This window comes from Delphinus delphis, chromosome 8 (genome assembly GCF_949987515.2).
Source record: "Delphinus delphis chromosome 8, mDelDel1.2, whole genome shotgun sequence".
Taxonomy (NCBI): Eukaryota; Metazoa; Chordata; class Mammalia; order Artiodactyla; family Delphinidae; genus Delphinus; species Delphinus delphis.
Window position 1 is genome coordinate 1,831,524 of NC_082690.1, and position 18,623 is coordinate 1,850,146.

Genomic DNA, 18,623 nt, shown 5'->3' on the forward strand with positions numbered 1-18,623 from the left:
CATTCAGCAATGAAATCTATGTCATCAGGCCCATAAGCATAATCAGTGGATTCAGGTATGATGATTCTAACTGAAATAAGTCACACAGAAAAAGAAACATCATAAGATATCACTAATACACGGAATGTAAACTTGGCCACACAGGAACTGAATTCCAAAACAGAACAGGGTCTCAAATTTAGAAAACCAACTTCTGCTTGCTTAAGGGGAAAGGTGAGTTGGGGTGCTGCATAAAACCAGAGATTGAAATGAGCACAGATAAAGTTCCTTAAGACAAATATGGAATAGACAAGAGCTACTCCTTGCTCAACGAAATGGACTCAACACCGCATATTAAACGCCTAAGAATGTACCTGACTAGTAAGTATCTTAAAACCTATGGATTGCTATGTCTCCGAAAGAGAATCAAGCATGTGTACAGGGGCATAAACGCAGCAGTGATAGGATTGGAGAGGTTTGGTGAGCAAATGAAGACCCTTTGAAATCATATTGCATGGTACCCATTCCACGGGTTTCAACTACCCAGGTTTAAGGTATTCTTCCTTCAGCTGAAACATGCATGTGGAACCTAGAATATGATCAACCATGTGATCGGGAGACGTGTTCAAATATGTCTCAGTTTTCCTCCCCTGGTACTCGGGTGCAACATTCCAGACGCTTTACTAACACTCTCCCGACTTGGAGAGTCAGTCCCTTTAACCTCCTGTTTGGCCCAGTTTGCAATTTCTGCGGAAGATGAACAGGAATAGCGAGAACCAATGAGAGACTAGCTGGAGGTGTCTGGACGGGAAATTTAACTCTCATTTCCCACCAGGAAGAGGAATTAACCAAAGGCTCAGCGTGCCGTGCCGGAACCAGATTAGGGCCTGAAGCCATCCTGCGGTGTTGCGGCCAGCTCACAAGAAAGCGAGTTGAAGAAAGGAGCTCAGGGGCACTGTAATTCACAAACCTGCAGAGTTATAAATGCCAGCTATCGTCCAAAAATATACTGAAGTAAGGCTGCCAAGAGGACTTGAAAGTGGGCCAGAATTGCAGGAAACCGATTTCAGGAGGTAGACTGGAATTGCATTGAAAGCATAGGAAAAGAGGCAGAACGTCCACAATGATGCACTTGGCCAAAAAGGGCGTATGTGTTTTTTCCTGAATATATTCAGGAAAAAACGCATACGCCCTTTTTGGCCAACCAAGCAAGCTTGCAAAGGAAATCTGCACTACAATGAAGTCTCACTTCCCCCCGGTCAAAAGGGCCATCTGAAAAAAGTGTAAAATCCAGAAAGGCAGGACAGGCCATGGAGAACTGGGAGCCTTGTTATGCTGATGGGCGGGATGTAAATTGCCAACAGACACTCGGGAGAAGTGTATGGTGTTTCCTGAAACATCTAAAAAACAAAGCAACAGAGCCTAGGGCACTCCCACTTATGGTCCTATAGCTTAGGGAAATTAAAATCAAAAAGACACAGCCACCCCAAAGTTTGGGACGCCTCTGTTTACAAGAACCTCGTTTACAGTACAAGTTCAACATCGCAGAAAGTGAAAAATGGATAAAGAAATTGTGGTATTTACTTACAAAGCAATATCACTCAGCAATGAAATCTATGTCATCAGGCCGGTAGCAGCATAATGAGTGGATTCAGGTACGATGATTCTAACTGAAATAAGTCACACAGAAAAAGAAACATCATAAGATATCACTAATACACGGAATGTAAACTTGGCCACACAGGAACTGAATTCCAAAACAGAACAGGGTCTCAACTTTAGAAAACCAACTTCTGCTTGCTTAAGGGGAAAGGTGAGTTGGGGTGCTGCATAAAACCAGAGATTGAAATGAGCACAGATAAAGTTCCTTAAGCCAAATATGGAATAGACAAGAGCTACTCCTTGCTCAACGAAATGGACTCAACACCGCATATTAAACGCCTAAGAATGTACCTGACTAGTAAGTATCTTAAAACCTATGGATTGCTATGTCTCCAAAAGAGAATCAAGCATGTGTACAGGGGCATAAACGCAGCAGTGATAGGATTGGAGAGGTTCGGTGAGCAAATGAAGACCCTTTGAAGTCATATTGCATGGTACCCATTCCACGGGTTTCAACTACCCAGGTTTAAGGTATTCTTCCTTCAGCTAAAACATGCATGTGGAACCTAGAGTATGATCAACCATGTGATCGGGAGACGTGTTCAAATATGTCTCAGTTTTCGTACCCTGGTACTCGGGTGCAACATTCCAGACGCTTTACTAACACTCTACCGACTTGGAGAGTAAGCGCCTTTAACCTCCTGTTTGGCCCAGTTTGCAATTTCTGCGGAAGATGAACAGGAATAGCGAGAACCAATGAGAGACTAGCTGGAGGTGTCTGGACGGGCAAATTTAACTCTCATTTCCCACCAGGAAGAGGAATTAACCAAAGGCTCAGCGTGCCGTGCCGGAACCAGATTTAGGGCTGAAACAATCCTGCGGTGTTGCGGCCAGGTCACAAGAAAGGGAGTTGAAGAAATGAGCTCAGGGGCACTGTAATTCACAAACCTGCAGAGTTATAAATGACAGCTATCGTCCAAAAATATACTGAAGTAAGGCTGCCAAGAGGACTTGAAAGCGGTGCAGAATTGCAAGAAACTGATTTCAGGAGGTAGACTGGAATTGCATTGAAAGCATAGGAAAAGAGGCAGAACGTCCACAATGATGCACTTGGCCAAAAAGGGCGTATGCGTTTTTTCCTGAATATATTCAGGAAAAAACGCATACGCCCTTTTTGGCCAACCAAGCAAGCTTGCAAAGGAAATCTGCACTACAATGAAGTCTCACTTCACCCCGGTCAAAAGGGCCATCTGAAAAAAGTGAAAAATCCAGAAAGGCAGGACAGGCCATGGAGAACTGGGAGCCTTGTTATGCTGATGGGCGGGATGTAAATTGCCAACAGACACTCGGGAGAAGTGTATGGTGTTTCCTGAAACATCTAAAAAACAAAGCAACAGAGCCTAGGGCACTTCCACTTATGGTCCTATAGCTTAGGGAAATTAAAATCAAAAAGACACAGCCACCCCAAAGTTTGGGACGCCTCTGTTTACAAGAACCTCGTTTACAGTACAAGTTCAACATTGCAGAAAGTGAAAAATGGATAAAGAAATTGTGGTATTTACTTACAAAGCAATATCACTCAGCAATGAAATCTATGTCATCAGGCCGGTAGCAGCATAATGAGTGGATTCAGGTACGATGATTCTAACTGAAATAAGTCACACAGAAAAAGAAACATCATAAGATATCACTAATACACGGAATGTAAACTTGGCCACACAGGAACTGAATTCCAAAACAGAACAGGGTCTCAAATTTAGAAAACCAACTTCTGCTTGCTTAAGGGGAAAGGTGAGTTGGGGTGCTGCATAAAACCAGAGATTGAAATGAGCACAGATAAAGTTCCTTAAGCCAAATATGGAATAGACAAGAGCTACTCCTTGCTCAACGAAATGGACTCAACACCGCATATTAAACGCCTAAGAATGTACCTGACTAGTAAGTATCTTAAAACCTATGGATTGCTATGTCTCCGAAAGAGAATCAAGCATGTGTACAGGGGCATAAACGCAGCAGTGATAGGATTGGAGAGGTTCGGTGAGCAAATGAAGACCCTTTGAAGTCATATTGCATGGTACCCATTCCACGGGTTTCAACTACCCAGGTTTAAGGTATTCTTCCTTCAGCTAAAACATGCATGTGGAACCTAGAGTATGATCAACCATGTGATCGGGAGACGTGTTCAAATATGTCTCAGTTTTCATACCCTGGTACTCGGGTGCAACATTCCAGACGCTTTACTAACACTCTCCCCACTTGGAGAGTCAGTCCCTTTAACCTCCTGTTTGGCCCAGTTTGCAAATTCTGCGGAAGATGAACAGGAATAGCAAGAACCAATGAGAGACTAGCTGGAGGTGTCTGGACGGGCAAATTTAACTCTAATTTACCACCAGGAAGAGCAATTAACCAAAGGCTCAGCGTGCCGTGCCGGAACCAGATTAGGGCCTGAAGCCATCCAGCGGTGTTGGGGCCAGGTCACAAGAGAGCGAGTTGAAGAAAGGAGCTCAGGGGCACTGTAATTCACAAACCTGCAGAGTTATAAATGACAGCTATCGTCCAAAAATATACTGAAGTAAGGCTGCCAAGAGGACTTGAAAGTGGGGCAGAATTGCAGGAAACCGATTTCAGGAGGTAGACTGGAATTGCATTGAAAGCATAGGAAAAGAGGCAGAACGTCCACAATGATGCACTTGGCCAAAAAGGGCGTATGCGTTTTTTCCTGAATATATTCAGGAAAAAACACATACGCCCTTTTTGGCCAACCAAGCAAGCTTGCAAAGGAAATCTGCACTACAATGAAGTCTCACTTCACCCCGGTCAAAAGGGCCATCTGAAAAAAGTGAAAAATCCAGAAAGGCAGGACAGGCCATGGAGAACTGGGAGCCTTGTTATGCTGATGGGTGGGATGTAAATTGCCAACAGACACTCGGGAGAAGTGTATGGCATTTCCTGAAACATCTAAAAAACAAAGCAACAGAGCCTAGGGCACTTCCACTTATGGTCCTATAGCTTAGGGAAATTAAAATCAAAAAGACACAGCCACCCCAAAGTTTGGGACGCCTCTGTTTACAAGAACCTCGTTTACTGTACAAGTTCAATATCACAGAAAGTGAAAAATGGATAAAGAACTTGTGGAACTTACGTACAATGCAGTATCACTCAGCAATGAAATCTATGTCATCAGGCCCGTAGCAGCATAATGAGTGGATTCAGGTATGATGATTCTAACTGAAATAAGTCACACAGAAAAAGAAACATCATAAGATATCACTAATACACGGAATGTAAACTTGGCTACACAGGAACTGAATTCCAAAACAGAACAGGTTCTCAAATTTAGAAAACCAACTTATGCTTGCTTAAGGGGAAAGGGGAGTTGGGGTGCTGCATAAAACCAGAGATTGAAATGAGCACAGATAAAGTTCCTTAAGCCAAATATGGAATAGACAAGAGCTACTCCTTGCTCAACGAAATGCACTCAACACCCCAAATTAAACGCCTAAGAATGTACCTGACTAGTAAGTATCTTAAAACCTATGGATTGCTATGTCTACGAAAGAGAATCAAGCATGTGCACAGGGGCATAAACGCAGCAGTGATAGGATTGGAGAGGTTTGGTGAGCAAATGAAGACCCTTTGAAGTCATATTGAATGGTACCCATTCCACGGGTTTCAACTACCCATGTTTAAAGTATTCTTCCTTCAGCTAAAACATGCATGTGGAACCTAGAGTATGATCAACCATGTGATCGGGAGACGTGTTCAAATATGTCTCAGTTTTCATACCCTGGTACTCGGGTGCAACATTCCAGACGCTTTACTAACACTCTCCCAACATGGAGAGTCAGTCCCTTTAACCTCCTGTTTGGCCCAGTTTGCAATTTCTGCGGAAGATGAACAGGAATAGCGAGAACCAATGAGAGACTAGCTGGAGGTGTCTGGACGGGAAATTTAACTCTCATTACCCACCAGGAAGAGGAATTAACCAAAGGCTCAGCGTTCCGTGCCGGAACCAGATTAGGGCCTGAAGCCATCCTGCGGTGTTGCGGCCAGCTCACAAGAAAGCGAGTTGAAGAAAGGAGCTCAGGGGCACTGTAATTCACAAACCTGCAGAGTTATAAATGACAGCTATCGTCCAAAAATATACTGAAGTAAGGCTGCCAAGAGGACTTGAAAGTGGGTCAGAATTGCAGGAAACCGATTTCAGGAGGTAGACTGGAATTGCATTGAAAGCATAGGAAAAGAGGCAGAACGTCCACAATGATGCACTTGGCCAAAAAGGGCGTATGCGTTTTTTCCTGAATATATTCAGGAAAAAACGCATACGCCCTTTTTGGCCAACCAAGTAAGCTTGCAAATGAAATCTGCACTACAATGAAGTCTCACTTCCCCCCGGTCAAAAGGGCCATCTGAAAAAAGTGTAAAATCCAGAAAGGCAGGACAGGCCATGGAGAACTGGGAGCCTTGTTATGCTGATGGGCGGGATGTAAATTGCCAACAGACACTCGGGAGAAGTGTATGGTGTTTCCTGAAACATCTAAAAAACAAAGCAACACAGCCTAGGGCACTTCCACTTATGGTCCTATAGCTTAGGGAAATTCAAATCAAAAAGACACAGCCACCCCAAAGTTTGGGACGCCTCTGTTTACAAGAACCTCGTTTACAGTACAAGTTCAACATTGCAGAAAGTGAAAAATGGATAAAGAAATTGTGGTATTTACTTACAAAGCAATATCACTCAGCAATGAAATCTATGGCATCAGGCCGGTAGCAGCATAATGAGTGGATTCAGGTACGATGATTCTAACTGAAATAAGTCACACAGAAAAAGAAACATCATAAGATATCACTAATACACGGAATGTAAACTTGGCCACACAGGAACTGAATTCCAAAACAGAACAGGGTCTCAAATTTAGAAAACCAACTTATGCTTGCTTAAGGGGAAAGGTGAGTTGGGGTGCTGCATAAAACCAGAGATTGAAATGAGCACAGATAAAGTTCCTTAAGCCAAATATGGAATAGACAAGAGCTACTCCTTGCTCAACGAAATGGACTCAACACCGCATATTAAACGCCTAAGAATGTACCTGACTAGTAAGTATCTTAAAACCTATGGATTGCTATGTCTCCGAAAGAGAATCAAGCATGTGTACAGGGGCATAAACGCAGCAGTGATAGGATTGGAGAGGTTCGGTGAGCAAATGAAGACCCTTTGAAGTCATATTGCATGGTACCCATTCCACGGGTTTCAACTACCCAGATTTAAGGTATTCTTCCTTCAGCTAAAACATGCATGTGGAACCTAGAGTATGATCAACCATGTGATCGGGAGACGTGTTCAAATATGTCTCAGTTTTCATACCCTGGTACTCGGGTGCAACATTCCAGACGCTTTACTAACACTCTCCCCACTTGGAGAGTCAGTCCCTTTAACCTCCTGTTTGGCCCAGTTTGCAAATTCTGCGGAAGATGAACAGGAATAGCAAGAACCAATGAGAGACTAGCTGGAGGTGTCTGGACGGGCAAATTTAACTCTCATTTCCCACCAGGAAGAGAAATTAACCAAAGGCTCAGCGTGCCGTGCCGGAACCAGATTAGGGCCTGAAGCCATCCAGCGGTGTTGGGGCCAGGTCACAAGAGAGCGAGTTGAAGAAAGGAGCTCAGGGGCACTGTAATTCACAAACCTGCAGAGTTATAAATGACAGCTATCGTCCAAAAATATACTGACCTAAGGCTGCCAAGAGGACTTGAAAGTGGGGCAGAATTGCAGGAAACCGATTTCAGGAGGTAGACTGGAATTGCATTGAAAGCATAGGAAAAGAGGCAGAACGTCCACAATGATGCACTTGGCCAAAAAGGGCGTATGCGTTTTTTCCTGAATATATTCAGGAAAAAACGCATACGCCCTTTTTGGCCAACCAAGCAAGCTTGCAAAGGAAATCTGCACTACAATGACGTCTCACTTCACCCCGGTCAAAAGGGCCATCTGAAAAAAGTGAAAAATCCAGAAAGGCAGGACAGGCCATGGAGAACTGGGAGCCTTGTTATGCTGATGGGTGGGATGTAAATTGCCAACAGACACTCGGGAGAAGTGTATGGTGTTTCCTGAAACATCTAAAAAACAAAGCAACAGAGCCTAGGGCACTTCCACTTATGGTCCTATAGCTTAGGGAAATTAAAATCAAAAAGACACAGCCACCCCAAAGTTTGGGACGCCTCTGTTTACAAGAACCTCGTTTACAGTACAAGTTCAACATAGCAGAAAGTGAAAAATGGATAAAGAAGTTGTGGTATTTACTTACAAAGCAATATCATTCAGCAATGAAATCTATGTCATCAGGCCCTTAGCAGAACAATGAGTGGATTCAGGTATGATGATTCTAACTGAAATAAGTCACACAGAAAAAGAAACATCATAAGATATCACTAATACATGGAATGTAAACTTGGCTACACAGGAACTGAATTCCAAAACAGAAGAGGGTCTCAAATTTAGAAAACAATCTTATGCTTGCTTAAGGGGAAAGGTGAGTTGGGGTGCTGCATAAAACCAGAGATTGAAATGAGCACAGATAAAGTTCCTTAAGCCAAATATGGAATAGACAAGAGCTACTCCTTGCTCAACGAAATGGACTCCACACCGCATATTAAACGCCTAAGAATGTACCTGACTAGTAAGTATCTTAAAACCTATGGATTGCTATGTCTCCAAAAGAGAATCAAGCGTGTGTACAGGGGCATAAACGCAGCAGTGATAGGATTGGAGAGGTTCGGTGAGCAAATGAAGACCCTTTGAAGTCATATTGCATGGTACCCATTCCACGGGTTTCAACTACCCAGGTTTAAGGTATTCTTCCTTCAGCTAAAACATGCATGTGGAACCTAGAGTATGATCAACCATGTGATCGGGAGACGTGTTCAAATATGTCTCAGTTTTCATACCCTGGTACTCGGGTGCAACATTCCAGATGCTTTACTAACACTCTCCCCACTTGCAGAGTCAGCGCCTTTAACCTCCTGTTTGGCCCAGTTTGCAATTTCTGTGGAAGATGAACAGGAATAGGGAGAACCAATGAGAGACTAGCTGGAGGTGTCTGGACGGGCAAATTTAACTCTCATTTCCCACCAGGAAGAGGAATTAACCAAAGGCTCAGCGTGCCGTGCCGGAACCAGATTAGGGCCTGAAGCCATCCTGCGGTGTTGCGGCCAGCTCACAAGAAAGCGAGTTCAAGAAAGGAGCTCAGGGGCACTGTAATTCACAAACCTGCAGAGTTATAAATGACAGCTATCGTCCAAAAATATACTGAAGTAAGGCTGCCAAGAGGACTTGAAAGCGGGGCAGAATTGCAGGAAACAGATTTCAGGAGGTAGACTGGAATTGCATTGAAAGCATAGGAAAAGAGGCAGAACGTCCAAAATGATACACTTGGCCAAAAAGGGCGTATGCGTTTTTTCCTGAATATATTCAGGAAAAAACGCATACGCACTTTTTGGCCAACCAAGCAAGCTTGCAAAGGAAATCTGCACTACAATGAAGTCTCACTTCCCCCCGGTCAAAAGGGCCATCTGAAAAAAGTGTAAAATCCAGAAAGGCAGGACAGGCCATGGAGAACTGGGAGCCTTGTTATGCTGATGGGCGGGATGTAAGTTGCCAACAGAAACTTGGAAAAAGTGTATGGTGTTTCCTGAAACATCTAAGAAACAAAGCAACAGAGCCTAGGGCACTTCCACTTATGGTCCTATAGCTTAGGGAAATTAAAATCAAAAAGACACAGCCACCCCAAAGTTTGGGACGCCTCTGTTTACAAGAACCTCGTTTACCGTACAAGTGCAATATCACAGAAAGTGAAAAATGGATAAAGAACTTTTGGTACTTATGTACAATGCAGTATCACTCAGCAATGAAATCTATGTCATCAGGCCCGTAGCAGCATAATGAGTGGATTCAGGTACGATGATTCTAACTGAAATAAGTCACACAGAAAAAGAAACATCATAAGATATCACTAATACACGGAATGTAAACTTGGCTACACAGGAACTGAATTACAGAACAGAACAGGGTCTCAAATTTAGAAAACCAACTTATGCTTGCTTAAGGGGAAAGGTGAGTTGGGGTGCTGCATAAAACCAGAGATTGAAATGAGCACAGATAATGTTCCTTAAGCCAAATAATGAATAGACAATAGCTACTCCTTGCTCAACGAAATGGACTCAACACCCCATATTAAACGCCTAAGAATGTACCTGACTAGTAAGTATCTTAAAACCTATGGATTGCTATGTCTCCAAAAGAGAATCAAGCGTGTGTACAGGGGCATAAACGCAGCAGTGATAGGATTGGAGAGGTTCGGTGAGCAAATGAAGACCCTTTGAAGTCATATTGCATGGTACCCATTCCACGGGTCTCAACTCTCCAGGTTTAAGGTATTCTTCCTTCAGCTAAAACATGCATGTGGAACCTAGAGTATGATCAACCATGTGATCGGGAGACGTGTTCAAATATGTCTCAGTTTTCGTACCCTGGTACTCGGGTGCAACATTCCAGACGCTTAACTAACACTCTCCCGACTTGGAGAGTCAGTCCCTTTAACCTCCTGTTTGGCCCAGTTTGCAATTTCTGCGCAAGATGAACAGGAATAGGGAGAACCAATGAGAGACTAGCTGGAGGTGTCTGGACGGGCAAATTTAACTCTCATTTCCCACCAGGAAGAGGAATTAACCAAAGGCTCAGCGTGCCATGCCGGAACCAGATTAGGGCCTGAAGCCATCCTGCGGTGTTGCGGCCAGGTCACAAGAAAGCGAGTTGAAGAAAGGAGCTCAGGGGCACTGTAATTCACAAACCTGCAAATGACAGCTATTGTCCAAAAATATACTGAAGTAAGGCTGCCAAGAGGACTTGAAAGCGGGGCAGAATTGCAGGAAACCGATTTCAGGAGGTAGACTGGAATTGCATTGAAAGCATAGGAAAAGAGGCAGAACGTCCACAATGATGCACTTGGCCAAAAAGGGCGTATGCGTTTTTTCCTGAATATATTCAGGAAAAAACGCATACGCACTTTTTGGCCAACCAAGGAAGCTTGCAAAGGAAATCTGCACTACAATGAAGTCTCACTTGCCCCCGGTCAAAAGGGCCATCTGAAAAAAAGTGTAAAATCCAGAAAGGCAGGACAGGCCATGGAGAACTGGGAGCCTTGTTATGCTGATGGGTGGGATGTAAATTGCCAACAGACATTCAGGAGAAGTGTATGGTGTTTCCTGAAACATCTAAAAAACAAAGCAACAGAGCCTAGGGTACTTCCACTTATGGTCCTATAGCTTAGGGAAATTAAAATCAAAAAGACACAGCCACCCCAAAGTTTGGGACGCCTCTGTTTACAAGAACCTCGTTTACCGTACAAGTTCAATATCACAGAAAGTGAAAAATGGATAAAGAACTTCTGGTACTTACGTACAATGCAGTATCACTCAGCAATGAAATCTATGTCATCTGGCCCGTAGCAGCATAATGAGTGGATTCAGGTACGATGATTCTAACTGAAATAAGTCACACAGAAAAAGAAACATCATAAGATATCACTAATACACGGAATGTAAACTTGGCTACACAGGAACTGAATTCCAAAACAGAACAGGGTCTCAAATTTAGAAAACCAACTTATGCTTGCTTAAGGGGAAAGGTGAGTTGGGGTGCTGCATAAAACCAGAGATTGAAATGAGCACAGATAAAGTTCCTTAAGCCAAATATGGAATAGACAAGAGCTACTCCTTGCTCAACGAAATGGACTCAGCACCGCATATTAAACGCCTAAGAATGTACCTGACTCGTAAGTATCTTAAAACCTATGGATTGCTATGTCTCTGAAAGAGAATCAAGCATGTGTACAGGGGCATAAACGCAGCAGTGATAGGATTGAGAGGTTCGGTGAGCAAATGAAGACCCTTTAAAGTCATATTGCATGGTACCCATTCCACGGGTCTCAACTACCCAGGTTTAAGGTATTCTTCCTTCAGCTAAAACATGCATGTGGAACGCAGAGTATGATCAACCATGTGATCGGGAGACGTGTTCAAATATGTCTCAGTTTTCGTACCCTGGTACTCGGGTGCAACATTCCAGACGCTTTACTAACACTCTCCCGACTTGGAGAGTCAGTCCCTTTAACCTCCTGTTTGGCCCAGTTTGCAATTTTGCGGGAGATGAACAGGAATAGCGAGAACCAATGAGAGACTAGCTGGAGGTGTCTGGACGGGCAAATTTAACTCTCATTTCCCACCAGGAGGGGAATTAACCAAAGGCTCAGCGTGCCGTGCCGGAACCAGATTAGGGCCTGAAGCCATCCTGCTGTGTTGCGGCCAGGTCTCAAGAAAGCGAGTTGAAGAAAGGAGCTCAGGGGCACTGTAATTCACAAACCTGCAGAGTTATAAATGACAGCTATCGTCCAAAAATATACTAAAGTAAGGCTGCCAAGAGGACTTGAAAGCGGGACAGAATTGCAGGAAACCGATTTCAGGAGGTAGACTGGAATTGCATTGAAAGCATAGGAAAAGAGGCAGAACGTCCACAATGATGCACTTGGCCAAAAAGGGCGTATGCGTTTTTCCCTGGATATATTCAGGGAAAAACGCATACGCACTTTTTGGCCAACCAAGCAAGCTTGCAAAGGAAATCTGCACTACAATGAAGTCTCACTTCCCCCCGGTCAAAAGGGCCATCTGAAAAAAGTGTAAAATCCAGAAAGGCAGGACAGGCCATGGAGAACTGGGAGCCTTGTTATGCTGATGGGCGGGATGTAAATTGCCAACAGACACTCGGGAGAAGTGTATAGTGTTTCCTGAAACATCTAAAAAACAAAGCAACAGAGCCTAGGGCAGTTCCACTTATGGTCCTATAGCTTAGGGAAATTAAAATCAAAAAGACACAGCCACCCCAAAGTTTGGGACGCCTCTGTTTACAAGAACCTCATTTACCGTACAAGTTCAATATCACAGAAAGTGAAAAATGGATAAAGAACTTGTGGAACTTACGTACAATGCAGTATCACTCAGCAATGAAATCTATGTCATCAGGCCCGTAGCAGCATAATGAGTGGATTCAGGTACGATGATTCTAACTGAAATAAGTCACACAGAAAAAGAAACATCATAAGATATCACTAATACACGGAATGTAAACTGGGCTACACAGGAACTGAATTCCAAAACAGAACAGGGTCTCAAATGTAGAAAACCAACTTATGCTTGCTTAAGGGGAAAGGTGAGTTGGGGTGCTGCATAAAACCAGAGATTGAAATGAGCACAGATAAAGTTCCTTAAGCCAAATATGGAATAGACAAGAGCTACTCCTTGCTCAACGAAATGGACTCAACACCCCATATTAAACGCCTAAGAATGTACCTGACTAGTAAGTATCTTAAAACCTATGGATTGCTATGTCTCCGAAAGAGAATCAAGCGTGTGTACAGGGGCATAAACGCAGCAGTGATAGGATTGGAGAGGTTCGGTGAGCAAATGAAGACCCTTTGAAGTCATATTGCATGGTACCCATTCCACGGGTCTCAACTCTCCAGGTTTAAGGTATTCTTCCTTCAGCTAAAACATGCATGCGGAACCCAGAGTATGATCAACCGTGTGAAGAGGAGACGTGTTTAAATATGTCTCAGTTTTCCTCCCCTGGTACTCGGGTGCAACATTCCAGACACTTTACTAACACTCTCCCCACTTGGAGGGTCAGCGCCTTTAACCTCCAGTTTGGCCCAGTTTGCAATTTCTGCGGAAGATGAATAGGAATAGGGAGAACCAATGAGAGACTAGCTGGAGGTGTCTGGACGGGCAAATTTAACTCTCATTTCCCACCAGGAAGAGGAACTAACCAAAGGCTCAGCGTGCCGTGCCGGAACCAGATTAGGGCCTGAAGCCATCCTGCGGTGTTGCGGCCAGGTCACAAGAAAGCGAGTTGAAGAAAGGAGCTCAGGGGCACTGTAATTCACAAACCTGCAGAGTTATAAATGACAGCTATCGTCCAAAAATATACTGAAGTAAGGCTGCCAAGAGGACTTGAAAGCGGGGCAGAATTGCAGGAAACCGATTTCTGGAGGTAGGCTGGAATTGCATTGAAAGCACAGGAAAAGAGGCAGAACGTCCACAATGATGCACTTGGCCAAAAAGGGCGTATGCGTTTTTTCCTGAATATATTCAGGAAAAAACGTATACGCCCTTTTTGGCCAACCAAGCAAACTTGCAAAGGAAATCTGCACTACAATGAAGTCTCACTTCCTCCCGGTCAAAAGGGCCATCTGAAAAAAGTGTAAAATCCAGAAAGGCAGGACAGGCCATGGAGAACTGGGAGCCTTGTTATGCTGATGGGCGGGATGTAAATTGCCAACAGACACTTGGGAGAAGTGTATGGTGTTTCCTGAAACATCTAAAAAACAAAGCAACAGAGCCTAGGGCACTTCCACTTATGGTCCTATAGCTTAGGGAAATTAAAATCAAAAAGACACAGCCACCACAATGTTTGGGATGCCTCTGTTGACAAGAACCTCGTTTACCATACAAGTTCAATATCACAGAAAGTGAAAAATGGATAAAGAACTTGTGGTACTTACGTACAATGCAGTATCACTCAGCAATGAAATCTATGTCATCTGGCCCGTAGCAGCATAATGAGTGGATTCAGGTACGATGATTCTAACTGAAATAAGTCACACAGAGAAAGAAACATCATAAGATATCACTAATACACGGAATGTAAACTTGGCTACACAGGAACTGAATTCCAAAACAGAACAGAGTCTCAAATTTAGAAAACCAACTTATGCTTGCTTAAGGGGAAAGGTGAGTTGGGGTGCTGCATAAAACCAGAGATTGAAATGAGCACAGATAAAGTTCCTTAAGCCAAATATGGAATAGACAAGAGCTACTCCTTGCTCAACGAAATGGACTCAACACCGCATATTAAACGCCTAAGAATGTACCTGACTAGTAAGTATCTTAAAACCTATGGATTGCTATGTCTCCGAAAGAGAATCAAGCGTGTGTACAGGGGCATAAACGCAGCAGTGATAGGATTGGAGAGGTTCGGTGAGCAAATGAAGACCCTTTGAAGTCATATTGCATGGTACCCATTCCACGGGTCTCAACTCTCCAGGTTTAAGGTATTCTTCCTTCAGCTAAAACATGCATGCGGAACCCAGAGTATGATCAACCGTGTGAACAGGGGACGTGTTTAAATATGTCTCAGTTTTCCTCCCCTGGTACTCGGGTGCAACATTCCAGACACTTTACTAACACTCTCCCCACTTGGAGGGTCAGCGCCTTTAACCTCCTGTTTGGCCCAGTTTGCAATTTCTGCGGAAGATGAATAGGAATAGGGAGAACCAATGAGAGACTAGCTGGAGGTGTCTGGACGGGCAAATTTAACTCTCATTTCCCACCAGGAAGAGGAAATAACCAAAGGCTCAGCGTGCCGTGCCGGAACCAGATTAGGGCCTGAAGCCATCCTGCGGTGTTGCGGCCAGGTCACAAGAAAGCGAGTTGAAGAAAGGAGCTCAGGGGCACTGTAATTCACAAACCTGCAGAGTTATAAATGACAGCTATCGTCCAAAAATATACTGAAGTAAGGCTGCCAAGAGGACTTGAAAGCGGGGCAGAATTGCAGGAAACCGATTTCTGGAGGTAGGCTGGAATTGCATTGAAAGCATAGGAAAAGAGGCAGAACGTCCACAATGATGCACTTGGCCAAAAAGGGCGTATGCGTTTTTTCCTGAATATATTCAGGAAAAAACGCATACGCCCTTTTTGGCCAACCAAGCAAACTTGCAAAGGAAATCTGCACTACAATGAAGTCTCACTTCCTCCCGGTCAAAAGGGCCATCTGAAAAAAGTGTAAAATCCAGAAAGGCAGGACAGGCCATGGAGAACTGGGAGCCTTGTTATGCTGATGGGCGGGATGTAAATTGCCAACAGACACTCGGGAGAAGTGTATGGTGTTTCCTGAAACATCTAAAAAACAAAGCAACAGAGCCTAGGGCACTTCCACTTATGGTCCTATAGCTTAGGGAAATTAAAATCAAAAAGACACAGCCACCACAATGTTTGGGATGCCTCTGTTGACAAGAACCTCGTTTACCATACAAGTTCAATATCAAAGAAAGTGAAAAATGGATAAAGAACTTGTGGTACTTACGTACAATGCAGTATCACTCAGCAATGAAATCTATGTCATCAGGCCCGTAGCAGCATAATGAGTGGATTCAGGTACGATGATTCTAACTGAAATAAGTCACACAGAGAAAGAAACATCATAAGATATCACTAATACACGGAATGTAAACTTGGCTACACAGGAACTGAATTCCAAAACAGAACAGAGTCTCAAATTTAGAAAACCAACTTATGATTGCTTAAGGGGAAAGGTGAGTTGGGGTGCTGCATAAAACCAGAGATTGAAATGAGCACAGATAAAGTTCCTTAAGCCAAATATGGAATAGACAAGAGCTACTCCTTGCTCAACGAAATGGACTCAACACCCCATATTAAACGCCTAAGAATGTACCTGACTAGTAAGTATCTTAAAACCTATGGATTGCTATGTCTCCGAAAGAGAATCAAGCGTGTGTACAGGGGCATAAACGCAGCAGTGATAGGATTGGAGAGGTTCGGTGAGCAAATGAAGACCCTTTGAAGTCATATTGCATGGTACCCATTCCACGGGTCTCAACTCTCCAGGTTTAAGGTATTCTTCCTTCAGCTAAACCATGCATGCGGAACCCAGAGTACGATCAACCGTGTGAACAGTAGACGTGTTTAAATATGTCTCAGTTTTCCTCCCCTGGTACTCGGGTGCAACATTCCAGACACTTTACTAACACTCTCCCCACTTGGAGGGTCAGCGCCTTTAACCTCCTGTTTGGCCCAGTTTGCAATTTCTGCGGAAGATGAATAGGAATAGGGAGAACCAATGAGAGACTAGCTGGAGGTGTCTGGACGGGAAAATTTAACTCTCATTTCCCACCAGGAAGAGGAAATAACCAAAGGCTCAGCGTGCCGTGCCGGAACCAGATTAGGGCCTGAAGCCATCCTGCGGTGTTGCGGCCAGGTCACAAGAAAGCGAGTTGAAGAAAGGAGCTCAGGGGCACTGTAATTCACAAACCTGCAGAGTTATAAATGACAGCTATCGTCCAAAAATATACTGAAGTAAGGCTGCCAAGAGGACTTGAAAGCGGGGCAGAATTGCAGGAAACCGATTTCTGGAGGTAGGCTGGAATTGCATTGAAAGCATAGGAAAAGAGGCAGAACGTCCACAATGATGCACTTGGCCAAAAAGGGCGTATGCGTTTTTTCCTGAATATATTCAGGAAAAAACGCATACGCCCTTTTTGGCCAACCAAGCAAACTTGCAAAGGAAATCTGCACTACAATGAAGTCTCACTTCCTCCCGGTCAAAAGGGCCATCTGAAAAAAGTGTAAAATCCAGAAAGGCAGGACAGGCCATGGAGAACTGGGAGCCTTGTTATGCTGATGGGCGGGATGTAAATTGCCAACAGACACTCGGGAGAAGTGTATGGTGTTTCCTGAAACATCTAAAAAACAAAGCAACAGAGCCTAGGGCACTTCCACTTATGGTCCTATAGCTTAGGGAAATTAAAATCAAAAAGACACAGCCACCACAATGTTTGGGATGCCTCTGTTGACAAGAACCTCGTTTACCATACAAGTTCAATATCACAGAGAGTGAAAAATGGATAAAGAACTTGTGGTACTTACGTACAATGCAGTATCACTCAGCAATGAAATCTATGTCATCTGGCCCTTAGCAGCATAATGACTGGATTCAGGTACGATGATTCTAACTGAAATAAGTCACACAGAAAAAGAAACATCATAAGATATCACTAATACACGGAATGTAAACTTGGCTACACAGGAACTGAATTCCAAAACAGAACAGGGTCTCATATTTAGAAAACCAACTTATGCTTGCTTAAGGGGAAAGGTGAGTTGGGGTGCTACATAAAACCAGAGATTGAACTGAGCACAGATAAAGTTCCTTAAGCCAAATATGGAATAGACAATACCTACTCCTTGCTCAACGAAATGGACTCAACACCCCATATTAAACGCCTAAGAATGTACCTGACTAGTAAGTATCTTAAAACCTATGGATTGCTATGTCTCCGAAAGAGAATCAAGCGTGTGTACAGGGGCATAAACGCAGCAGTGATAGGATTGGAGAGGTTCGGTGAGCAAATGAAGACCCTTTGAAGTCATATTGCATGGTACCCATTCCACGGGTCTCAACTCTCCAGGTTTAAGGTATTCTTCCTTCAGCTAAAACATGCATGTGGAACCCAGAGTATGATCAACGGTGTGAACGGGAGACGTGTTCAAATATGTCTCAGTTTTCCTCCCCTGGTACTCGGGTGCAACATTCCAGACGCTTTACTAACACTCTCCCCACTTGGAGAGTCAGCGCCTTTAACCTCCTGTTTGGCCCAGTTTGCAATTTCTGTGGAAGATGAACAGGAATAGGGAGAACCAATGAGAGACTAGCTGGAGGTGTCTGGACGGGCAAATTTAACTCTCATTTCCCACCAGGAAGAGGAAATAACCAAAGGCTCAGCGTGCCGTGCCGGAACCAGATTAGGGCCTGAAGCCATCCTGCGGTGTTGCGGCCAGCTCAAAAGAAAGCGAGTTGAAGAAAGGAGCTCAGGGGCACTGTAATTCACAAAAATGTAGAGTTATAAATGACAGCTATCGTCCAAAAATATACTGAAGTAAGGCTGCCAAGAGGACTTGAAAGCGGGGCAGAATTGCAGGAAACCGATTTCAGGAGGTAGACTGGAATTGCATTGAAAGCATAGGAAAAGAGGTAGAACGTCCACAATGATGCACTTGGCCAAAAAGTGCGCATGCGTTTTTTCCTGAATATATTCAGGAAAAAACGCATATGCCCTTTTTGGCCAACCAAGCAAGCTTGCAATGGAAATCGGCACTACAATGAAGTCTCACTTCCCCCCGGTCAAAAGGGCCATCTG